The 27,029-nt window shown below is 39.9% G+C and overlaps 1 protein-coding gene across 3 annotated transcripts in view; it reads left to right on the forward strand.

Annotated features, from left to right (window-relative positions):
- The window catches only part of CUEDC2 (CUE domain containing 2), a 228,909-nt gene that overhangs the window by 167,886 nt on the left and 33,994 nt on the right, over positions 1–27,029 (forward strand). The window contains exon 1 of one of the 3 annotated variants that reach the window (XM_056530559.1): positions 19,209–19,243. The exons of 1 other annotated variant lie outside the window; for it this stretch is intronic. The gene's annotated coding sequence lies outside the window, so the exon portion shown is untranslated. One more of the 3 variants, XM_056530557.1, reaches the window with a different exon arrangement.

Here is a 27,029-nt window from a genome sequence, read left to right on the forward strand (position 1 = left end):
AGGAGTGGTGTATATCACGCAGTAAGTAAGCAGTCAGTTGGTATGTTGGAAGCAAGAAAAATAGTTAAGCGGCCTTAGCGACTTTGACAAGGGCAAAATTGTGATGACTAGATAATTGGTAATAACATCTACAAAACCTTAGGTCTTGTAGGGCGCTCCCAGTGCCTGGGAACAGTGCTTAGTATCTACCAAAAAAGTTTAAGGAAGAACAACCGGTAAACCAGTGACAGATTCAGAGGGTCCCAGATTCAGTAAATATAGTATAGTTTTATCGTAAACATTTGACATAAAAACTTGATTTAAACAATAGGTCATTTTCTGATGATACATTTCCTATCAAAAGTACACCAATCAGGAAATCATGGAGCATTATGCCTTATTGCTTCCCTGAATTAGGAGGTCTAAGGCTATGTTCAGACAGTGGAATATTTCCATGCTGACATTCCACTGACAGTGGAGCCGCCAGAACATGCCGGCGCTAGTACCGCTCGGAAATATGCCGTCTCATAGACTGCAATGCATTTCTGTGCTGACTCGGCAGAAATAATAGACAGGACTATTCCTTCTGTGGAAGTCAGAATTAGAATTTCCGAAAATTCTGCCATGTGCACAGTGCAGCAGAATCCTATTATAATCAATAAGACTCTGCTGCAGCAGAATTTTCGTGCAGAATTCTTCAGTGGAAATTCTATTGTGTGAACATAGTCTAAGGGATATAAGAAATCAGCTGACCACGATCACTTTATTGTGTTCTTCACTCTCTATATGATCCTATTGAACAGAAGTCTTTTACAGGAATATCCCTTTAGCTAAGTTTCTACTTGCTTTCTTGTCCTGTTTTTTGATTGTTGTTTTTTTTGTGCGAACAAAATGCCAGAAAAAACACCAGTGCAATTTCGTGTGTCTGGCGTTTTTTCATTTGTGTTTTTTGCATTTTCGTCTCCCTGCCAGTTTTTCCAGCCTTTCCACGTGTGTTTTTGGACACAGGTAAAAGGGATTAAGATTAATGGGAAGTATCTGCCCCCTCCTGATGTAATTTCCTTTGTACAGTTCTACTTAAACCCACCCCGGCAAATGCATTTTTGGCTTTTTTGTGGTTTAACCCCTTAACTCCTTACCTTTTTAAAATCATAACCCTCTCAATTTTCACCTAAAAATCCATATTATGGCTTATTTTTTGCGTGACCAATTCTACTTTCCAGTGACATTAGTCATTTTACCCATAAATTCACGGCGAAACAGAAAAAAAATCATTGTGCAACAAAATCGAAGAAAAAACGCAATTTTGTAAATTTGGGGGCTTCCGTTTCTACGCAGTGCATATTTCGGTAAAAATTACACCTCATCATTATTCTGTAGGTCCATACGGTTAAAATGATACCCTACTTATATAGGTTTGATTTTGTCATACTTCTGGAAAAAATCATAACTACATGCAGGAAAATTTATACGTTTAAAAATGTCCTCTTCTGACCCCTATAACTTTTTTATTTTTCCACATAAATGGCGGTATGAGGGCTCATTTTTTGCGCCGTGATCTGAAGTTTTTATCGGTATGATTTTTGTTTTGATCGGACTTTTTGATCACTTTTTATTCCTTTTTTAATGGTATAAAAAGTGACCAAAATACGCTTTTTTGGACTTTGGAATTTTTTTGCGGGTACGCTATTGACCATGCGGTTTAACTAATTATATATTTTTATAGTTCGGACATTTACGCACGTGGCGATACCACATATGTTTATTTTTTTTTATTTACACTGTTTTATTTTTTTTATGGGAAAATGGGGGTGATTCAAACTTTTATTAGGGAAGGGGTTAAATGACCTTTATTAACACTTTTTTTTAAACTTTTTTTTTGCAGTGTTATAGGTCCCATAGGGACCTATATCACTGCACACACTGATCTCTCATGCTGATCACTGGCGTGTATTAAAACGCCTGTGATCACTGTTATTGGCGCTTGACTGCTCCTGCCTGGATCTCAGGCACGGAGCAGTCATTCGTCGATCGGACACCGAGGAGGCAGGTAAGGGCCCTCCCGATGTCCTGTAAGCTGTTCGGGATGCCGCGATTTCACCGCGGCGGCCCCGAACAGCCCGACTAACTAGCCGGGATACTTTCGCTTTAGAAGCGGCGGTCAGCTTTGACCGCCGCTTCTAAAGGGTTAATACCACACATTGCCGCGATCGGCGATGTGTGGTATTAGCCGCGGGTCCCGGCCGTTGATGAGCGCCGGGACCGACGCGATGTGATGCGGGGTCGAGCTGCGACCCCGCTTCATATCGCAGGAGCCGGCGCAGGACGTAAATATACGTCCTGCGTCGTTAAGGGGTTAAGGCATGCTTTATTCACAATGTCTGCTCCCCAAGGAAGATTGGCCCCCATTGATGCTGCAAATTGTTTGCTGTTGCTCTTGACACGCAGGATCCAGTTGATTCGCCGGATTTGTGTGTTTTATCAGTTTTTTTGGGTGTGAAATGTAAATGAATGTTAAACTGACTTGGTTTTGTGTGCAATTTTTTTTTGTAGCCCATTTCTCGTAGGAGACACAGATACTGGGTCCATCCTCTACATTGGCACATGTCTTATGAAGGTACTTTATCCGTTTGGTACCGGACTAACCTTTTTTATTTACATATTTCCATGGTTTTTTTTTTAGAAAGCAATATATATGTTTTAAGTTTTTTTTTTATTGTTTAGTATGAAGCAATACTAAACAATTATCTTTTTTTTTTTTTGTGATAAGAAAAAGACATTAAAGTGGTACTCCGGTGGAAAACTTTTTATTTTTTAATCAACTGGTGCCAGAAAGTTGAACAGATTTGTTAATTACTTCTATTAAAAAATCTTAATCCTTCCAGTACTTATTAGCTGCTGAATACTACAGAGGAAATTATTTTCTTTTTGGAACACAGAGCTCTCTGCTGACATCATGACCACAGTGCTGACATCTCTGTCCATTTTAAGAACTGTCCAGAGTAGGAGAAAATCCCCATAGAAAACATATGCTGCTCTGGACAGTTCCTAAAATGGACAGAGATGTCAGCAGAGAGCACTGTGTTCCAAAAAGAAAAGAATTTCCTCTGTAGTATTCAGCAGCTAATAAGTACTAGAAGGATTAAGCTTTTTAAATAGAAGTACTTTACAAATCTGTTTAACTTTCTGGCACCAGTTGATTTAAAAAAAAAAGTTTTCCACTGGAGTACCCCTTTAAACACTGGGCACTTTTATTTTGGCCAAAATTACTACCACAAACAGACCCTCATGGGATCAAAAAGAAAAAATTACAAACACACACAACATAAAGTGTGTGCCACATTATACACAACATCAAACTCTTAAAGGGTACCTCTCATCAAATAAACTTTTGATATATTTTAGATTAATGAATGTTGAATAACTTTCCAATAGCATGTTAATGAAAAATATGCTTCTTTCTATTGTATTTTTCCCGATCAGTCCTGTCAGCAAGCATTTCTGACTCGGAGTCCTAAACACTCAGAGCTGCCAGCCTGGCCAGCCTGCTTTGTTCACAGTCAAACAGGCTGTGAACAAAGCAGGCTGGCAGCTCTGAGTGTTCTCCTTTGTGAACAAAGCAGACTGGCAGCTCGTAGTGTTTAGGACTCCAGCATGAGTCTGAAATGCTTGCTGCCAGGACTGGTAGGGAGACCCCTAGTGGTCATTTCTTCAAAGTGGAAAATTAAATAGAAAGAAGCATATTTTTTAATAACATGCAATCGTAAAGTTATTCTGCATACATGAATCTATAATATATAAAAAAAAAAATGATGAGAGGTACCCTTTAAATTTAGAAAATAAATGAAAAACTAGTCCTGTGTGGACCTAAGGGAAGCTGTGAAGTCAGAGTAACCTTCACTATGTTGCTGGTGAGGAGGTGGTACAGGAGGATTGGATTGATAGAATTGTGGGGCTTGATGCATAGGAGGATATGGACCATACATCTGAGATTAATTTACTACCATAATGTGTAGCATCTGATTAATAAAAACTAGGTGGTCTATTGGGGGGGGAACACAGTATGCTCCACATGATGCCACTTGGTTTGAGTTGCAGAGTCCCTCCGTGTGGGTTCTTCTGCTCTCCTGGTCTGATGGAGTGCAATGGGACATCCTCTGAAGCAGTAAGGTTTGTGCTGTTGGGGGATGGTATGGTGAGGCAAAATACTCAGTGCAGCCTAATATGGTGGCTATATAGCATGTTCTATTGAGCATCTCCATTTACTGCAATCTCTGGGCTATCAAGCAAGTCACTATCATCCTCCAACTGCTGAGAGTGGACCAGAGCTATGATTTCGTTATTTAACTCCTGGTCAGGACGGAGCATGCAATACACACTTGGGCATTGGTATGGCCTTCTGGTTGCAGGTTAAATAACACGCCCAACAGGGGCTGTTGAACTGGGACCTTGTATTCCACTGGGCCCTGCGACCTCACCATCTTCCCCAACATCTGTGGATTCCCTCACAGCTGGTTCTGCCATGGGTTCAGTTTGGCCCAAAATGAGGGATGGTTTATCTTCCTCAGCACTTACCTGTCCCTCATCGGTTGTGGTTTGTGTGCCAAGTTCATCCTGGGTTTCTTGTGTGGCAACCAACCCTTCTTCCTCGGACACAAAATCCATGTTGCTCTCAGTTCTACAATTTTATAAAAAATGTTTGACAAATTAGTTTATATTTTTTGGACACTGACATTTATTTTGGATTATTAATGTAAAAGTTTCTCTTTTTTTTCTTTCAGGGATTATGAACCAAGGATTGACTGTTATTTACTCTCTGAGCTCTCTGCCTGGGGCCAGAAACAACAGCTGATGGAAATATTTATATGTTTTCTGTGTGGTGCTCCACTTCCACTAGCTGCATGCTTGTTATATTCCTTACGGAATCGATCACACAGGGACCACCATCTTTTAGACACAGCTTCCTCTACAAAGAGAACCAAAATATATTATATGGACATGTTTGGGGAAGAATAAAGGAATTCCAATTTTGAAATCAAGTGATGAAAAAACACTACAAGTCTCATCAATGAAAAAGAACTAACAAGGGATACTTGACATTTCTTAGGCTTTTGGTCTGTACTGGATTGTTTTGGACCAAAAAAATGTAACAAGAAACTTGCATTGTCGTCATCATTGTCCCCATGCTTGGACCAGGAGAATGTACATCATCCTCAGACAGTGTTGGTTAATAGGGCCACAACAAACTGTACTCACATTTAGCACACTCCATATTTAGCACACCACATGTTACTCCACTATAAAATTTGTTGACTTTGTAACAATGTCAAGTGCAATGGGTCAAATTTAAAACAAAAATATTTAGCAAATTTCATTGTAATTAAGTAAGTTTGGTCGAATTTTTGATTCTGACAATTATTTCTCACATTCCCTATTCAAACTAGTGGCATAACCATAAAATTTAAATAAAATAAAAATATGTGTATGTATAGAACATAAATAATGGATTAAAGTCAGACACAATCAGATTGGTTAATTCATTATGTAGAGACAATATTCAAAATAAACTAAGCAAGGTAATTGGTTGCTAGGGGCAACTGAGCTACTTGGCATCTAACAATGTTTGACAATATATGACCGAAAAAGTAAAAAGTGGACAAAGCTAACCTATTGCCCCTTGCTCCATTTTTGCTATCCCATGTGGATAAAAGCCCCTTGAAGACCTCGGTCCATGCCTCCTCCTTCAAGATCTGATCTTTATTTTCCTCCAGGGACCTGTCCCATAATATGGGACATGCTTCCACCTATAATTTTTTAAAGTAAGCCAATTTCAAAATAAAAAAACAATGCAATAATTCTGAGAAGCAAACCACACATTCACAACATCACTTTATGTCATGAACTGTAATGTTTGCGCCGTATAGAAATAATAACCCACCCAAAAAATTATCCTTGAATTTGCCTTTAGCTTACATGACAATAACAAGTATTTTGTCATGTGGGTCCTTTAAAAAAAAAACATGGCATTTTTAATAGGGTGTAAAGTTTGCAAAAATGAGCTTGGTCACAAATAGAGATGAGCGAAGTTACAGTGATTGGATTAGTCACAAACCTCGCGGCTCGGCATTTGCTGACTTTAGCCTGCATAAATGAGTTCAGCTTTCAGGTGCTCTGGTGGGCTGGGAAAGGTGGAGACTCTCTCCTGTTCTGTGCCCAGGAACGCTGTCTGCTAAGCCACGAGTCTCCTGCTGGAGCCTCCTGCCAGAGTAACAACTCAAGCTGCCTTATGAGGGATCGTGCCACATAGCACACGCGGAGCCAGCAACTTCCCGCACCAGAGAGAGCGACTCCAGCGCCCGCACTATTACAACAGCCGAAGGACTTTACATTTGGTCCGTTGCAGCACGAGACCAGCGTCCGGAGGATCGGTGAGATACAATTTAACAACTGTTTAGGTGGACATTTCCAGTCACTTGCAAGACTGTTTAATATTCAATATCTATCACAACAACCATTTTTCTCATTTAACATCCCATGCCGGACTATCAAAATTGCCGAATTAACAGATACAAACACAATAGCAGTGTCCTACATACTCATATTATTCTACCATTATGGCCAAATGGTAGATATGTATAAAATTTGTGCATAATTCAATAAATTTTTTATCATACCATTTATTTTTATATGCTATTGTTTTATAATTTTTCATGCAAGTTTTATGAATGCATTTATTATTTAATGCTTAACTATATTGCAATACATTTTCTGCACTTTTTGTAACAAATCTGTCTTCATTTATATCCTTGTGTACCATCTGGTATGGTGAAATCTTAAAGGTGTGGTTTATATTTTTTACTATGTACCCCTCTACTATTGGTCGGTGGGGATCGGCTTTTTAACCACTTAAACCTTGGATCTCTGGCTGTGAGCTGCACACATTGCTTGTTACAAATTCATGGCACCCAGTGCCAGAGGCAGCAAAACAAAACCAAAACATGATTAAAACCTCTATCATATTTCACTGTAGGTACTGTGTTCTTTTCTTTGTAGGCCTCATTCCGTTTTCGGTAAACAGTAGAATGGTGTGCTTTACCAAAAAGCTCTATCTTGGTCTCATTTGTCCACAAGACGTTTTTCCAAAAGGATTTTGGCTTACTCAAGTTCATTTTGGCAAAATGTAATCATGCTTTTTTATGTCTCTGTGTCAGCAGTGGGGTCATCCTGGGTCTCCTGCCATAGCCTTTCATTTAATTTAAATGTTGACAAATAGTTTGCGCTGTCACTAATGCTCCCTGAGCCTCCAGGACAGGACATGAATATCTTTGGAACTTGTTTGGGGCTGCTTATCCACCATTCGGACTATCCTGCGTTGACACCTTTCATCAATTTTTCTCTTCCGTCCATTCCCAGGGAGATTAGCTACAGTGCCATGGGTTGCAAACTTCTTGATAATGTTGCACACTGTGGACAAAGGAAAAATCTAGATCTCTGGAAATGGACTTGTAACCTTGAGATTGTTGATATTTTTCCACTATTTTGGTTCTCAAGTCCTCCGACAGTTCTATTCTCCTCTTTCTGTTGTCCATGCTTAGTGTGGCACACACAGACACAATGCAAAAACTAAGTGAACTTCTCTCCTTTTTATCTGCTATCAGGTGTGATTTTTATATTGCCCACACCTGTTACTTGCCCCAGGTGAGTTTAAAAGAGCATCACATGCTTGAAACTATCTTATTTTCCACAATTTTGAAAGGGTGCCAATAATTTTGTCCAGCCCATTTGGAGTTTGGTGGGACATTATGTCCAATTTGCTTTTTTTCCTCCCTTTTTTTGTTTAGTTTCAATACACACAAATGGAATAAACATGTGTATAGCAAAACATGCGTTACTGCAATCCTTTTCTGTGAGAAATACTTCATTTTCTAGAAAAATTTCAGGGGTATCAACATTTACGCCCATGACTGTATAAGGACCCACTTTACGTTACCCATCCCACAACCACACAAAATGCCAAACCCCACATAACACCCACCTAAACATACTATAATTGGCAAAAATAACACCCACACACATACAGCAAGAAGTATACTTACAAGCTGCACCCAACTCTACACCCAGCTAGCAATGTCCAGCCTCTAAATAAACTTTTTGGCTGACTACAGAGAAAATGCCTGTTGTTCATCTTCCTGGGAACAGCCCCTTTTTTTCACAGATGAAAAAACGCCAAGGAAAAATGCCAAATGCAAAACCTACATTTTAATGGCTTTTATTTTTACTCCCATAGATTCTATGGAAGAAAAATGCCACGATTTTGACTAAAAAGACGCCATAGGCTCAACATGCTGCGACTTTGCAAACCCGCAAAGGAGCTGAAAAACACCAAAAGGATAAAAAAAAAGCCAAACTGAAAAAATAATTTTGTGATTTCTCATTGATATACAGCTAACATCTGGCCACAGCGTTTTTTCAATGAAAAAAAACGCCATGGGAGCCATTTTGGCCTTTTTTTTTTTTTTTGGGGTAAAAATGCACAAAAAAAGTAGAAACTTAGCCTTTAAGGTTCATCAGCAAGTTCAGATGGCCTATGGATTTTATTATATGGGCGTTCATGAGTAAGGAATGTACACCATTCAGGTGACTTGCATTCCAGCAACAGTTGGTAAGGAGGCATCTTAGGCAGATCTATTTTTTGGGGGTCTTTGCTGGCACACTGCATTGAGATATTTAAAGCTAAAACTATTTTCAGAAGCATCTCAATTTTTTGCAGCTTGCATTTTTTACAGCTAAAAGCATTGTTAATCCCTTAAAGAGTACCTCTCATAACTTGATACATTTTATAATCCTCCCAGTCCACTGACCCATCATGATAAACCACCCCCTGCCTTTATTTTTATAATTTTTTAGTTTTCTACCTTGATATTGCTCTGTATTTTCTGCTCAGCCTCAGGTTCAGGTTCACAGACTAGGAAGGGGCGTTACCCAGCAGGTGTGACATCATCTGAAGCCATACAGGGGAGAACTTCCTCCCTTACTCTGCAACCAACAGCAAACGGCAGTTAAGTGTGAGAGGAGCTATGATTGGATAAGGCTGGACACCCCCCCTCAGCACTCCAGACTGCATTTCCTGTGTCTGGACAAGTAGGGAGACACCTAGTGGCCACCTTTTTAACCTGTTAAGGATGCAGGGCATACAGGTATGCCCTGAATCCCAAGTCCTTAAGGAGCGAATGGGCTAAATGGGCTAAACCCAGTGGGTCCCAGTTGCTACCGGCAGCCAGGACCCACAGCTAATGCCAGGCACCGCTGAGCAGGCCGATGCCTGGCATTATCCTTTTAGATGCTGTGATCAAAGTTGATCCCGGCATCTAAAAAGAAACCAAAACTGTCCCAGCAGCTCAGCGGAACTGAACAGGACTATCGCTACAAAATCGCGATGTGCCGATCAGCTTACCGAACGACGAGAAGGTCCTAACCTGCCTCTCAATCATCAGATCAGCGATCTACGGCTCCATGCCAGGCAGGAGCAGCATAGCGCTAAGAACACTGATCAATGCTATGTTATGGCACAGCATTGATCGGTATATGCAATCAGAAGATTGCATGTTATTAAAAAGTTAATAAAAGTTAATTAACCCCTTCCCTATTAAAAGTTTTAATCACTCCCCTTTTCCCATTTTTTTAATAAAATAATGTAATAAAGAATAAAAATAATCATATGTGGTACCGCCACGTGCACAAATGTCCGAACTATTAAAATATAAGGTTAGCTAAACCACACGGTCGATGGTGTACACATAAAAAAATACCAAATTCCAAAATTGTGCATTTTTGGTCACTTCACATACCATAAAAATATTAATAAAAAGTGATGAAAAAGATCCATCAAAACATAAATGGTATGGATAAAAACTGGAGATGAGGACGCAAAACATGAACCCTCATATAACCCCATATATGGAAAAATAAAAAAATTATAGGGGTCAGAAGATGCCAATTTTAAATTTACAAATTTTAGTGCATGTAGTTTATAATTTTTTTAAGTATTAAAATTAAATAAATCCCATATAAATTGGGTGTCCTTGTAACCGTATGGGTCTACAGAATAAATATATTGTGTCATTTTTACTGAAAAGTGCACTGCGTAGATACGGAAGCCCCCAAAATTTACAAAAAGGCGTTTGTTTGTTTTTTATTTCACCCCACAACATTTTTTTTTTGTTTCGCTGCAGATTATATTATAAAATAAGTGCAAAATTGAAAGCGTTATGATTTTTAGAAGGGAAGGAAGAAAAAAGGAAAATGCAAAAATGAAAATTTGCTGCGTCCTTAAGGTGAAAATGGCCTGAGTCCTTAAGGGGTTAAACACAAATAAAACATAGAAAAGTTTTTTTTTAAGTATATTAGAAAGATTTTTTATTTACCATAAGGAGTGCAATAGCCAAAAAAAATTTAATGAGCCTATTTTTTTTTTTGTGTTTTTGTTTTTCCTCCTCCCCTTTCAAGAGGCATAACTTATTTTTCCATCCACATATCCATATGAGGGCTGTCTTTTTGTGGGACCAATTGCATTTAGTAATGACATATTTCATTCTACTATAAAATACGGTATATCGCGCAAAGCTAAAAAATTATTATTTGTGTGGGAGAATTGAAAAAAAATCAGTTTTGCTAATTTTCAGTGGTTTTGTTTTTACGCAGTGCACTTTATGGTAAAACTAACATGTCCTCTTTATTCTGTGGGTCAGTATAACTATATTATGGTACTATTTTAAAAACAAAAAGTGAAACATTATAACAAAATAAGTATTCTTAAAATTGCCCTATTCTGACCCCTATAACTTTTTTTATTTTTCTGTATACAGGGCTCATTTGCACCATGATCTGTAGTTTTGCCTATATGTGAGTTTTTGATTGCTGCGGGACCTGCATGAGCTGCAATAGGAGCACTCCTGCTGCCAGGCAGAACAATTGGACCCCCACAGTCACATTAGGGGTGCTGATTGCTAGTTAAGAGATGCCTTTCCCGCCAGAAACCACTTAAATGCCACAATTGCAGCCTTTAAAGGGGTACTCTGCTGGAAAACATATATATTTTTTTCTTTTTTTTCTTTTCAGTCTGACCACAGTGCTCTCTGCTGACACCTCTGTCCATGTCAGGAGCTGTCTAGAGCAGGAGAGGTTTGCTATGGAGATTTGCTCCTACTCTGGACAGTTCCTAAAATGGACAGAGGTGTCAGCAGAGAGCACTGTGGTCTGACAGAAAGGAAGTTCAAAAAGAAAAGAACTTCCTCTGTAGTATACAGCAGCCGATAAGTACTGGAAGGATTAAGATTTTTATATAGAAGTAAATTACAAATATGTTTAACTTTCTGGCACCAGTTGATTAAAAAAAAATGGGTGCCATGAGTCTAACAGCTCTTTTTTTTGTTATTTTAATAATTCGATCCCCCACCTTCACAATTCCAGAGATATGAGGAGTTTTTTCAGATGGGCGTACCATTCCTCACTCTACTGTGTGCTGATGCTGCAGTGAGGGGCTGTCATTTACATTAGGGGCATGTAGGAGCCAGTTGTGTGATCTGAGGCAGAAGGATGGTATGAGATGTATGTGATCTCATACATCCTGCAAGTGTAGGGGATAATGGGGGTAATACTACCTGCACAATGCCTTTCTCTTTTGATCCCCCATGTTGTTTCATCTCCCCAGAGTTGAGTGAGTGCAGCACCAGATCACGGCTCACAGTCCGCTGTTAAAAAAAAGGACACAATGTGAGTTCCACACTGCCAGGACCTTTACACTACAAGTCATTCTCAGGTCCTGGCAGTACAGAGCTAATGTTGTGTACATTCCAGTGCACAGCTCCTGTTCCCCCTCTACACACTGCCAGGACCAGCAGCCTCTACACTAAAAACTTTTTTTTTTTTTTTAGCACGGACTTTACTGTGAGCTGGGTTCTAGTGTTCAAACAACATGGGGGATCTGAATAGAAAAAGATTGCGCAGGTAGTACTACCCCCATCATCCCCTACACTTGCAGCATGGTATGAGGTCACATACATTTCATCTCATTCTGCTGCCTAGGATCACACAGCTGGCTCCAGCACATCCCTTATTTAAATCACAGCCCTGCACTCAGGCATAAGAACACAGTAGTGTAATGAAGAGTACACCTGTCTGACGGAGTCAATGACAAAGGGGGTACAAAAAGCCTCATTTCTTCTGGAATGGTGGAGGGGCAAATTAATAAAGTAAGAACACCCCTAGACTCAGGGCATCCTAATCTTCCAGGGGGTAATAAAAAGTAATAATGTCTAGGGAGGCCACAGGTCCTCTAAGTCCTGGAAAACCCTGGTAAGCTTACAATAGGGCATTTGTGGCATTTTTTGTTTTTGTTTATGTTCTCAGGCAAGTGTTAAAAATAAGAAAAAATGCTATACTTACCTTCTTCGCTCCTCGCCACTCTGCTCTCATTGTGTTGTACATATGGAGTTGGGGTTTTAACACTTGCATGTGGAACTGCCTGCTTAGCCGGTCAGTGGCAGCAGCAGTGCCCTGCCCCCACCACTGAATGCCATGTGCCAACCTCAAAAGTGCTGCACAGCATGACTGGAGTTCTGAGATACTGGCAGCCACCATGGGGTGAGGAATGTTAAGTAGAATTTTTTTCTATTTTACCCCTGCTTGAGCACCAATACAAAATAATAATAATTAGAGATGAGTGAACTTAAAGTAAATTCGATTCGTCACAAACTTCTCGGCTCTACAGTTGATGACTTTTCCTGCATAAATTAGTTCAGCTTTCCGGTGCTCCGGTGAGCTGGAAAAGGTGTATACAGTCCTAGGAGACTCTTTCCTAGGAATGTATCCACCTTTTCCAGCCCACCGGAGCACCTGAAGGCTGAACTAATTTACGCAGGAAAAGGCATCAACTGCCGAGTTGAGAAGTTCGTGACGAATCGAATTTACTGTAAGTTCGCTCATCTCTAATAATAATAAATCTTCCCAGAATAGCCCTTGAAGTGTTTCTGTTTTTTTTTTTTTTTTTTTTTTTTTGAGGGGGGGGGGGGGGATTTTTGAGGAGATCTCATACCTTGGGAAAATAATGTTATTCTTTGCTGCTTCTATGCATAAGGTCTTCATAATTTAACCTGTATCCTGAAATATCTATTTAAACAATTGTCACACGCACCTTCTCATGAGATATAATTTATTTCTAAATTATTAGAATATTCCACATGCTTAAGAAACCATGCTTCCTCATAGTGTGCAAACATTACATTAAAAGATTTTTTTTTTGTGTATAATATATTTAAAAAAATGCATGCTTAAATGTCAAGTTTATAATGTGCGTTCATATTTGGTCACTGGTAAACATTTACAAAACAAATACAATGTAACCACGCCACTGCCAAGGACAAGAAGAATAGAATATGTACTGTATACATCAACTGTATTTAACAAAAAAAAAAAAAACACACACACAAGTAGGTACACTTTCAAATGTAAGGCTACTAATGGTAAATTCATTACAATAGGGAGAGGTTGACACCTAGTGGTCATGCAGCAGATTACATTTCCATATTGATTAATAAAATTTTTACATGTAATCATCCAATAATTATACATAATATTGTCTGAGGAACATGATCAATGGGCATTTTTTGAGGAATGAATCATTTAACTAATACAGGTACAGCAGTTCGACAATGGCGACCATTTACTTTGCAATTTGTGACAAAATAATGGAGTATATGGCAGGTCCAGCCAAAATACAATTATACCTTATACCAAGTGAATCTACCTCAGGTTTCCCGGAATCCTGAGCTTAAAAACTGCTGAGTTATATTGTGGTTTGTGTGATATAAGCTGTTGGGATGGATATCGCCAATGTAATATTTTAGAGTGTGGCTTTGTGGCAGGTACTACAGATAATACACTAGCCCCAGCACCTTCCTTTCTGAAAAGAGCACAGTCCTTTCAGTCACTTAAAGGGGTTGTCTAATTGACAGTGATGGCCAATCAGACATGCAGTGGAAATAAAGCATTATATGGTTGGTGTCCATTCATGGGAATGGTTGAAGATAAACAAAAATCCTTATAAACGTTTATCGCAGTGTTTCCTAGCAAGCCCGGACAGCCAAAGGCTGTATAGGCATGCTGGGATTTGTAGTTTTGCACAAGCTGGAGACAAGTTGGTTTACAAAATACTGCCTTAGGGTAGGTTTAGACGAGCGGATCCACAGCGTATTTTACGCTGCGGATCGTTGCTGAAGGACTATTTTTAAGAAGCCATTAAAAAATTAAAGAAAGTATTTGATTGCTATGGGCAACTGCTCCACTTTTCCTCTGCACATTTTTTGATAAATCTCCCCCCTAGTTTCTATTCTGTAAACTCCAAATGGAAACCTTGGCATTCTCACCACTCTTCTTTACTTTTCTTAGAGTTGCTTGAAAGTAAGCTCTTAAAAATTAAAGCGGCAGATTGTATCTGGGAGTTTTTCACCCTACTCTTCGAGCTTGCCCTTTTACCGATTTCAGTTGCACAGAATGTATCATATTGCCCTGCAGTGTACAATGAATTAACACTTGTTTTTTGTTAATTTTATGGAACACTAGGACATCCATTGAGTGGAGCTGTGCAAAATAATTAACACAACTATTTTGATGACATTCGGTTCATTAAACTCAATGGACTTGCAGTAAGTACACAACAGCAAAGATCGGTAACCTTTTTGACAGGTCGTCAAAATATACCCCAAGCACACCGGGACAATATGATGGGAGCCCAGCCTAATGCTTAAGAAAGGTTCAGACTACGCAAAACATCACACGTGGGAGACACACAACTGCACTATACAAATGTTTTAATGGAGTGAGTGATTACCTGTAGCAACCAGATTCCATCTCTCATTTTCTAATTTTGGAGACCAAGATTGCGCTGGTCTCGTCAGCTTTAAAGGGGTACTCCACTGGAAAAAAAAAAAAATTAAATCAACTTGTGCCAGAAAGTTAAACAGATTTGTAAATTACATCTACTAAAAAACATCTTAATCCTTCCAGTACTTATAAGCTGCTGCATGCTCCACAGGAAGTTCTTTTCTTTTTACATTTCTTTTCTGTCTGACCACAGTGCTCTCTGCTGACACCTCTGTCCATTTTAGGAACTGTCCAGAGTACAAGCAAATCCCCATAGCAAACCTATCCTGCTGCAGACAGAATAGAATAGAAATAATTTGCAAATCTGTTTAACTTTCTGGCACCAGTTGATTTTAAAAAAATGTTTTCCAGTGGAGTACTCCTTTAACCCTATAGATGCCATGGTTGGTACTGACCAATCGGCTTCTATGGGATTGACAGGGGGAGGGAGCTCCCCCTGTCCCCCATCAGCGACCCCACGATGCGATTGTGGGGTACTGATGGTTGCCATGGCTGCAGGAAGCTAGCTGATGGCCTCCTGTCTGCCAAGTACCACAGCCTGTGACGTCCAGCCATAGGCTGGATCTTACAGGCTGAGTGTCGGTAATACTGACAGTTATGCTGTGCTGCAGTACAAATGTACTACAGCATAGTATAACAGGAAAAAAGTAAAAAGTATAAAAATAAAAGGTTAATAAATAAAGTGTAAAAAATAAATGTCCCTTTCCAAACAAAGCACTGTATTATCACAAAAAATATCAAAAAGCAAACCTTTACATAATTGGTATTGCCATGTTTGTAATGACTTGTACAATAAAACAATAGTGATATTTATCCTGCACGGTAAACACTGTAAAAAAACAAACAAACAAAAAACAAAACAAAAACAAAAGCGCAAGAATCACTAATTTCAGTCCAAAACGTGGAATAAAAATGATCATAAGGTAGTATGTATTGCAAAAATTGTACCAATAAAAACTACAGCTGGTCCCACAAAAAATAAGTCCTCACACAATGTGGTTGGACGGAAAATAAAAAGGTTTTGGCTGTCGGAACATGACAACACAAGAAAGAGAAAAATAAGGATTTTGTTGTGAAAAGGAAAAAGAACATAAAAAGATATATAAATTGGGTATCACTATAATTGTTTCAACTCACAGAATAAAGATAACAAAATTTTTCAGCACAAAGAATGCCATAAAAAATGTATAAAAAAGCAAAACAAAACGCCAGAAGCATTTTAAAGTTATTACCACTTAACACCTTAAGTCACAGGACGTAAATGTATGCCCTGCACCCGCTCCCTTTCTATGACATGTGCTTAGGAGCTGGGAAGCCGTCATAACAGGATGGTCCCGGCGGCTATCAGCTACTGGGACCCGCGGCTAAAGCTGTAGGGTGTTTCCAGACATTAACTCACATTTAGATGCTGTGATCAAAGTTAATCTCGCTGTCTAAAATGTTAAAAAAAACTAACCCTGGCTGCTCAGCAGCGGTCATAGGGTCTCGATCAGCTGAAAGGACGGCGGGAGGGCCTATAGGGTCTCGATCAGCTGAAAGGACGGCGGGAGCGCTCCAATATGCTATGGCAGCCTGGAGCATTGGAGCGTCGATAACACTGATCAATGCTGTGCTCTGGACAATGTATTGGACCTAAAAATAGTAAAAAAAATTTAGTTGAAAAGAAGTTAAAGGGGTTATCCAGGAATAGAAAAACAGAGCTTATTTCTTTCAAAACCGCTCCTTGTCTGTCTCCAGGTTGGGTGTGTTCCTGCAGTTCAGTTCCAATGAAGAGAATGGAGCCAAATTGTAATACCACACCCAACCTAGAGACAGACGGGGAGCGGTTTTTGAAAGAAATAAGCTCTGGTTTTTCTATAACCCCTTTAATAAATTTAGAATCACCCCCTTTGCCCATTAAAAAAAATGAAAAAAATAATGTAAACATATGTGGTATAGAAAAAAACAAAGATATGTTGTCCAAAATTGCGTATTTTTGGTCACTTCATATACCATAAAAAATGAATAAAAAAAGTGATCAGAAAGTCCCATCAAAACAAAAAATGGCACCAATATAAACTACAGAACCTGACACAAAAAATAAGCTCTCATATATCCTCGTATACGGAAAAATAAAAAAGTTATAGGGGTCAGAAGAGGACAATTTCAAAATACTAATTTTCATACAAAAAGTAATAATTTTTTAAAAGAAGTAAAACTAAATAAAACCTACATAAATTGGGTATTGTTCTAATCGTATGGACCTACAGAATAAAGAAAATGGGGGAGATTTACCAAAACCTGTGTAGAGGAAAAGTGGTACAGTTGCCCATGGCAACCAATCAGCTTGCTTCTTTCATTTTTAAAGAGACCTGTGAAAAATGAAAGAAGCAATCTGATTGGTTGCTATGGGCAACTGCACAACTCTTCCTCTAAACAGGTTGTGATAAATCTCCCTAATTGTATTATTTTACCATAAAGTGAACTGCGTAGAAACAGAAGCCTTCAAAAGTTACAAAATGACATTTTAGTTTTTTTAATTTCGCCCCACAAAAAATTTTTTGTTGTTGTTTCCTGTAGATTTTGTGGTGAAATGATTTATGACATTACAAAGTACAATTGGTGGCGCAATTAACAAGCCCTCATGTGGTTCTTTAGGTGAAAAATGTAAAGCATTATGGAGGAGATTTATCAAAACCTGTCTAGAGGAAGAGTGGTGCAGTTGCCCATACCAACCAATCAGATTGCTTGTTTCATTTTTAAAGAGTCCTGGGGAAAAATGAAAGCAGCAATCTGATTGGTTGCTATGGGCAACTGCACCACTCCCCCTATGGCTTTTAGAAGGTGAGGAGAAAAAACGAGTGCAAAAAATGAAAACTTCCTGAGTCCTCAAAGGGTTTAAAGGGGTACTCCTGTGGAAAACTTTTTATTTATTTTTTTAATCAACTGGTGCCAGAAAGTTAATCAGATTTGTAAATTACTTCTATTAAAAAATCTTAATCCTTCCAGTACTTATTAGCTGCAGAATACTACAGAGGAATTTATTTTCTTTCGGAACACAGAGCTCTCTGCTGAATCACGAGCACAGTGCTCTCTGCTGACATCTCTGTCCATTTTAAGAACTGTCCAGGGTAGGAGAAAATCCAAATAGCAAACATATGCTGCTCTGGTCAGTTCCTAAAATGGACAGAGATGTCAGCAGAGAGCTCTGTGTTCCAAAAGGAAAATTAATTTCCTCTGTAGTATTCATCAGCTAATAAGTACTGGAAGGATTAAGATTTTTGAATAGAAGTAATTTACAAATCTGAAACAATGACTCTGGTACTGTGTCTACCCCACAGCAGGTAAGATACAAGGATCAACTTCCCAGCAGATCAAACAAAAAAGAAGGGGAATACTGTGATACCCATCAGAAAGTTCCCTTAAAAATTTACTTTTATTGATATCTGGTTAATAACCACCCATGTAAGTGACCCAATGTGGGTTAAAACATTATTAAATAGTGCCAAAAATCTGAGCCCAACGCGTTTCCACTGCTCTTGACTGCGCCAGTAGTCAGCAGCGTGGCTCCCCGCCATTGTGGGTAGCGCTCCAGCACACAGACAGATGGACTTCAAGAAGTTTCACTAACAATGAGAGGTTGATCCTGGGAAACATTCCAGTCCGCTGCTAAGTATCTATTAGTACCTATATGCACCAGATACAAATCTTAAATTGATGAGTGCAGGGTATACTCTATTATAGAAAAGTGTACTAAACTATTTTAAATAATATTTTTGTGCATTAACGCTAGTAAGCCTTGTGATTGCACCAAATACTTATGGGCAATTGCGCCTATTGTGCTTCTAATAAAGGAGATAGGTGATTGTGCCATCACCATTCCCCTGAGGAAACTGCAAACTGCAGTGGAAACGCGTTGGGTTCAGATTTTTGGCACTATTTAATAATGTTTTAACCCACATTGGGTCACTTACATGGGTGGTTTTAACCAGATATCAATAATGAATTAATTAATTTTTAGAGTACTTCCTAATGGGTATCACGGTATTCCCCTTCTTTTTTGTTTAATTTACAAATCTGTTTAACTTTCTGGCACCAGTTGAATTAAAGAAAAAAAAAAGTAAGTTTTCCACTGGAGTACCCCTTTAAGAGACACATGTCACAAGCAAAGTTGGGCTTGGTGCTTAAGGGGTTAATTAATCCTGACAGTCTATACTAACAGTACCTTGTATGTGTAGACGTACATGAATGAGTCACGTGAGAGAAGCCTCTATTTGTAAACATAACAAGCCCCGCCCACCGCACAGATTGGCTGCCTGCTGACCCGGAACTTGCGTACGATGAGGTCAGTTTGCCCTCCAGTATTACAGCATTCCCTCATTGCTCTGGAGCCGGTATATGCAGTATCCAGCACGCAGCAATGTACGGACACAATGAGGCCGCCGTTCTCTTACCAGGCAAGCCTTGGGAACGCAGTGCTCCGTCGCTGCCCAAAACCAACATGGCGGAACAAGCCTACGACTATTGAAGTTTTTTTTTTTGTTTTGTTTCCGGAAGTGACGTGTTGAAAGGCGCGACGCTGCATCTTTGCTTGTGTACTGGATTGAAGCGGTAGGTTTGAACGGGCTCAGGTTGTCTCTTGGTGTTCTTGTATATTCCTGGCAGCCGTCATGTTTATACAGGCTGTTATGTGTATGTGGGGAGTACACGAGCTGCTGCATATATGTGGCTTTACTCTTAAGGGGATATATACCCTATTCAGTATGTTATCCCCTCACCACAGCATAGGGGCTAACAGATGAAGCTTGACCAGCTCTCTATTTAGTGTGTTTTAACAAGAGTGCCCTCAGCTGTTGCAAAACTACAATTCCCAGCATGCCCGGACAGCCTTTGGCTGTCCGGGCATGCTGGGAGTTGTAGTTTTGCAACAACTGGAGGCACCCTGGTTGGGATACACTGCTGCTCACCATTACATATCAGTCGGAACCCCCATAAATCTTTATGTTACGCCCTATCCTGTGGGAATAGAATGTAGATGTTTTTATATTAGTGTGGCAGATGACAGTACCAGTGCACTTTACCCGGCTATAGGTGATGATCAGAGGAGGTCTCAGCACTGAGACCCCAAAGTCTGTGTGACATGTCAATAGTTAATTTCAAGGATGGTGACTCTTTAAAATCTGCAGCCTGTAAATATATTTAGTGTTTTTCCCCAGGGGAGGTAATAACATATTTGGGTAGATTTTGCATTTAGTGCGTGTTTACCCTATATAATTAGTAAAACCTGCAAAATGCTGTAAAGCCTTTTTGATCTGAGGTGGTGATCTGTATGTTATAGTCAGCCTGTGGCCAACCCCAGACAATCTAAACTTTTGACATGTCCCCCCCCCCCAAAAAAAAGACAGGCCCAATGCACACTGAATTTTCTGTTAGAAATGTATTCCTAGTGCAATCCCCTTGCAGAAGAATCCCATTGATCTCCGTGGGATTCTGCTGCGCGGTGTCAGAACCTATAGGGTTAAAAGGTTCTGACAGGTTTTTTGTTGCTGCGTTACGCCCGGCTGTCTGGACTGGTCAGCTGACCTTGATTAGAGCACCTGTTCTGGCTCCATATAAGCTTCTGGTCTACTCTCTTTGCCTGCTAAAGAGCTCAGTTTGTACTCCTAGCTAGCTTTATACTGTTTCTGTGATATCTGGCATTTTGACCCTTTTGGCTCCGCTCTCTGACTCTTCTTCTGGTATTTAGCGTTTTTGTTCCTTGACAACTCCTGGTTTTGACGCAGATAGTGGACTTTGACTTATTGTGTGTTAGTTTTGCTTCTGTTAGGGTGCTTTCACACCCCGTTTTGTACTTACGGTTCCCGAATACGGCTGGGAGGAGGGGGGCGGGGCTTAATTGTGGCGCCCGCACTCAGCCGTGTTCGGGAACCGTATTTAATGCATGTCTATGAGCCGACCGGAGTGAACCGCAGCCTCCGGTCGGCTTCGTTTTCGTCCGTATGCGGTTTCCCAACTGCAGGCAAAAACGTGGTCAACCGCGTTTTTGCCTACGGTCGGGAAACCGCATACGGACGAAAACGCAGCCGACCGGAGGCTGCGGTTCACTCCGGTCGGCTCATAGACATGCATTAAATACGGTTCCCGAATACGGCTGAGTGCGGGCGCCGCAATTTAGCCCCGCCCCCTCCTCCCAGCCGTTTTCGGGAACCGTAAGTACAAAACGTGGTGTGAAAGCACCCTTAGTCTGTCTGCTCCCTACTGTACCTTGAACTGTGTCTGTATTATTCTATTTTATTATTTTGACAGTTTACTCCCCTTGTCAGGGGCGTGGAAATAAAAAAAAAAAAAAAACTACTTGTCCAAGGGACTAAAGCGGAACACAATCTACTTGTCCCTCAAGAAAATCCACTTGTCCTGGTAGATGAAATAATTTCAACCAAAATAGTACGAGTAAAGTAAATATTTTAATCACTATTTTTCAGTCTTCATAGGAGTCTTGTGATTGGAAAACGCTGAACAACGTTGTGTTACGGGGCAGATGGGGGGGTGTTGTGCTTCTCCAATTTGTGTGGTGCATTTTATTTATTCTAATTTATGTGTCAGTATGTTGCATTTAGTTACTAGATAACTACAACTCCCAGCATGCCCTGATACAGCCTATGGTTGTGTGGGTGTTGCAGCATGTTGCACTGTATAGTAGTACAGTTAAAGGGGTAGTCCAGTGGTGAAAAACTTATCCCCTATCCTAAGGATAGGGGATAAGTTTGAGATCGCGGGGGGTCCGACCGCTGGGGCCCCCTGCGATCTCTCTGTACGGGGCCCCGGCTCTCCACCGAGATAGCGGGTGTCGACCCCCGCACGAGGCGGCGGCCGACACGCCCCCTCAATACATCTCTATGGCAGAGCCGGAGATTGCCGAAGGCAGCGCTTCGGCTCTGCCATAGAGTTGTATTGAGGGGGCGTGTCGGCCGCCGCCTCGTGCGGAGGTCGACACGCCCCCTTCCAGCGGGCTGTCGGGGCTCCGTACAGGAGATCGCGGGGGGCCCCAGGGGTCGGACCCCCCGCGATCTGCAACTTATCCCCTATCCTTAGGATAGGGGATAAGTTGCTCACCACTGAATCACCACTGGACTACTCCTTTAAGGTTATTGTGTGACATGCTGGGAGTTGTAGTTTTGGTTAGTGTCAGCTGCAGAGCCATATTCTGTTTCAAGGAATACTGGGAATTGCCGTTAGTAACTACAACACCCAGCATGCCCTGATGCAGCCTATGGCTATGCAGCTGACCCGAACCAAAACTACAACTCCCAGCATGTTACACTTTATAGTTCTACAGTTCAGGTTATGGTGTAACATGCTGGGAGTTGTAGTTTTGGTTCGGGCGTGTTTGCTTGCAACCGTGGGGCTCTTGGTCGGCGGGTGAGTATGAAGGGGGCGGGATTCTGGGGGTGCAATTTAGTGCGGGGGGCCAGAAGACACTAAAAGTAAATAAAAAAATTAGATAGCACAACTGGCAGCAGCACTTGTCAGTCCGCCCCTGTACAAAACATACATATATACATACAAACACCGGGCTACTGCCCTCTATATCATACATTACATACATAGACACGTCACACATACACCCGCCGCTGCCCCCCCCCCCATCACACATACACACATCATACATACACATGTACATTACATACATCGGGCTGCTGCCCCCTATATCATACATTACAAACACACATCACACATAGACACATCATACAGACAACATACACACATGACATACACCATACATATGCACACATCATACATACCCCTGCCCCCCCCCCACATCATACACACATCATATATACACAGACACCATACACACACATCATATATATACACACACACAGACACCATACACACACATCATATATATACACACACAGACACCATACACACACATTATATATATATATATATATATATATATATATATATATATATATATATATATATATATATATATATACACACACACAGACACCATACACACATCATATATATATATATATATATATATATATATATATATATATATATATATACATACACAGACACCATACACACACATCATATATATATACATACACAGACACCATACACACACATCATATATATATACACACACAGACACCATACACACACATCATATATATATACACACACAGACACCATACACACACATCATATATATACACACACAGACACCATACACACACATCACATATATATATATATATATATATATATATATATATATATACATATACACACATACACACACACACACATCATATATATACACACACACACACACACACACACACACATCATATATATATATACACACACAGACACCATACACACACATCATATATACACACACAGACACCATACACACACATCATATATATATATATATATATATATATATATATATATATATATATATACACACACACACACACACACCATGCACACACATCATATATATATACACACACATCATATATACACACACACACACAGACACCATACACACACATCATATATATATATATATACACAGACACCATACACACATATCATATATATATATATATATATATATATATATATACACACAGACACCATACACACACATCATATATATATATATACATACACACACATCATATATATACACACACATCATATATATATATATATATATATATATATATATATATATATATATATACACACACACACCATACACACACATCATATATATACACACACAGACACCATACACACACATCATATATACACACACACACACACCATACACACACATCATATATATACACACACACACACACCATACACACACATCATATATATACACACACACACAGACAACATACACACACATCATATATATACACACACACACACACACACACCATACACACACATTATATATATATATATATATACAGACACCATACACACACATCATATATATATACACACACACACACAGACACCATACACACACATCATATATATATATATATATATATATATATATATATATATACACACACACATCATATATATACACACACATCATATATATACACACACACACACACACACACACACCATACACACACATCATATATATACACACACACAGACACCATACACACACATCATATATATACACACACACACACACAGACAACATACACACACATCATATATATATACACACACAGACACCATACACACACACATCATATATATACACACACATCATATATATATATATATATATATATATATATATATACATACACACAGACACCATACACACATCATATATACATACACACACAGACACCATACACACACACACACACATTTTTACCGAAATATGCACTGCATAGAAACGGAAGCCCCCAAAATTTACAAAATGTCGTATTTTCTTCGATTTTGTCGTACAATGATTTTTCTTTTCCGTTTAGCCGTGGATTTTTGGGTAAAATGACTAATGTAGCTGCAAAGTAGAATTGGCGACGCAAAAAATAAGCCATAATAGGGATTTTTTGGTGGAAAATTTAAAGGGTTATGATTTTTAAAAGGTAAGGAGGAAAAACGAAAGTGCAAAAACTGAAAAACCCTGCGTCCTTAAGGGGTTAAAAGGGGTACTCCTGTGGAATTTATTTATTTTAAATCAACTGGTGCCAGAAAGTTAAACAGATATGTAAATTATTTCTATTAAAAAATCCTAACCTTTCCAGTACTTATTAGATGCTGAATACTACAGAGAAATGTTTTTTTCTTTTTGGAACACAGAGCTCTTGTGTCGCTAATTTTAGGAGGCTGGAAAGGTATACAGTGACTGCTAGGAAGGAAGATACGGCTGAATGAGACTAGATAGCAGTAAATACTGAAGAGAGTGCTGGGGGAAGGGGGCTGGCTTTCTTTGCCCACCGGGTTGCAGGAGGGGGCTAAAAAAAGACTTACAAATCTGAGTTTAGGCTGAATACTGGATGGGGAGTGGCAGAAAAATGCTTACTGTGACTTCTGGGGTAAGGGAAGGTTTTGGGCAAGCATGATGTAATCCTTATCAGCCCAGTGGTGGCTAAAATATATTTTCTGTGACTTTTGGGGAGAGGAGATAGAGCAAAGCCAGGGGAAGGGCAGACATGTAAGTGCCAGGTCTGCTCATCCCCATCCTTGCATGGTGTTGATGCTGGATTAAAAGCCTGGCAAAGATTTATCCAGATCCAGGCTTGTTGTACTCCTAGATGACATATCTTTCTATATGTGCACTCGCGGTTCCCTACTATACATTCTGTATGCAGACTGCTGCCCTGATGTAAGCTATAAAGACAGATAAAATACAGACTTCTGTTCCTGATATAAAAAAATAAGATATATTTATCCTACATTCTTAGGTTTTATAACAACTGATTTTTCTATCATATTTTGTCAGTTTTCCAGAACTTTCATATTTTGTTGTTCTGAAAATGCCCCCTGTGTTGCATTGAAGCGCCAGCTGTCGGGCCTTGTCCCCGGATCGGTATTAATTACTGCATTGAATACCAGTCAGTCTAATAGCCGCTCCAGACAGAATTGTAAAGTTGCACAAGTCCATGACTGATCAGACTGGGAATTCAATGCTTCTGTCAAGTGTAACTTTGATCCCTCGGCTGCTTCCGAGATCTGATTGATGTTACATCCAACTTGTGACAAGCCAAGGAATTGTTTTCCTATGTATCGCTTTAGAATCTGTCCTTCATATGCAACATATCATCCGTTTACTACTTTCACCTTCTGATATCGTGTGATTAGATGTTTCTTTTATTTTATTGTACATTTTATGGGGGAGATTTATCAAAACCTGTCCAGAGAAAAAGTTGCTGAGTTGCCCATAGCAACCAATCAGATCGCTTCTTTCATTTTTGAAAAGGCCTCTGCAAAATGAAAGAAGCAATCTGGTTGCTATGGGCAACTCAGCAACTTCTCCTCTGGACAGGTTTGGATAAATCCTCCTCTATATTCGTATCTTGAAGGTGCCAGTAGGATAAAGAAGGTTTGTTCAACCCATCCTGTCTTTATGCAGATGCCAACCTACTGGTGACCACATGATCTCATCAGTGGAATTGTTGCACAGTGCCAATTTAAAGCTTATCCCATGCTAAAGAGCAGTGCTTCCCAACTAGAGTTCCACCAGCTGTTGAAAAACTACAACTCCCAGCATGCCCAGACAGCCTTCGGCTGTCTGGGCATGCTGGGAGTTGTAGTTTTTCAACAGCTGTTGGGGAAATGTTCTCTGTACTGGAAAAATCTACCATCAAATACAGTAGCGAGTAAGTGGATTTAATTTTAACAAATCTTATCTACACACATCAGAATTTTTCTAAAAGGAAAACAATACAACTTGTGTAACAGATACTTGAAACTGCAGGATCTGGTTTTCTATCAAGTATTTATCGTGGATTTTTTCCCCCTAACTTCTAAGGGGAAGTAAAAATCCGCAAGCGATATTGTTAGGCTGGGCTCACAATGTGAAATCCCGGTCCAGAAACATTCTGGCTGGAGATTGAGTTCATCCACCACAGACTGAAATAGTCGGCGCTAGGATGGCTTATATATTGCCATCCATAGACAGCAATGTGTTCCATATTTGACTGAGAGCATTCATTTGGCAGCGGGAACTCTGTAGTGCAGTGGTTCTCAACCTGGGGTAAAAGTACCCCCAGCGGTACTTTGCAGTTTTTCAGGGGGTACTTGGAAAAATAAATGGCAGCCAGTAATGGCAGCCACAGCCACTGAAAGAAAGTATAGGCTAACATCACTGCACCGAGAAGCGGAGAAGGAGGACAGCAAAGGGGAAGCGTGGGCCCTGGGCTGCAGTGGACAGTAACTACCATCAGCTTTGTTGCTTCACTGCCCCTGCAGACCGGGGACCTACTGCTATGAGCCATAGCAATAGGTCCCCAGACCAGAGGAGCAGTGGAACACCAAAGCTGGACAGTATGGGGGGCCTACAACTATATTTGGGGGCACAAAGGGGGCCTAACAACTTTATGGGGACGCAAAGT

Source organism: Hyla sarda, chromosome 7 (genome assembly GCF_029499605.1).
Source record: "Hyla sarda isolate aHylSar1 chromosome 7, aHylSar1.hap1, whole genome shotgun sequence".
Classification (NCBI taxonomy): Eukaryota; Metazoa; Chordata; class Amphibia; order Anura; family Hylidae; genus Hyla; species Hyla sarda.